The following is a 533-nucleotide window of genomic DNA, read 5'->3' on the forward strand; positions in this document are numbered from 1 at the left end:
ATACATGATCAGAGTGTACCAGAGTGGTAAGAAAAGGAGGTCTGAGGAAGAGAAACTGTGACACAAGCCCCAAAACACTGGATTATTGACACTAAAATACTTTTGAGGCAGCTGTGGTGCAGCTAATTGCTTCATTTTCCAAAATAGACTTTTTTCTACTTCTTTTTCTAGTGCTAAGAGGTGCATGGGAGGCCTCTCTCTCCAAAAGTCTTGCTCCTAAAAGAATGTCTCTTCAATACCCTTCTCCCCCGGCCCAGCACTGCCCTGGTGGGCACCGGCTGAAACGGGAACGGAGGGAGGCAGGCACCCAGAGACGCCAGGAGGGCGGCTGGATGCCCCCTGCCTGCTTCCTTCTTTTCTCTGCCTCTGTCCGCCTCTGGCCTCTCCTCCCTTTCTTTGTCTCCCCTCTTCGCGGTGCTGTCCTATTTATTCCACTTCCCATCATTCTTTCTGCCTCTCTATGGCTCTGTCCATTTCCGTCTGGCCATTCTGTCTCTGTTCTTTTCTGTCTCTCTTTCCCATTTCTAGCTGGC

This window comes from Myotis davidii, unplaced genomic scaffold (genome assembly GCF_000327345.1).
Source record: "Myotis davidii unplaced genomic scaffold, ASM32734v1 scaffold341, whole genome shotgun sequence".
Lineage (NCBI taxonomy): Eukaryota > Metazoa > Chordata > Mammalia > Chiroptera > Vespertilionidae > Myotis > Myotis davidii.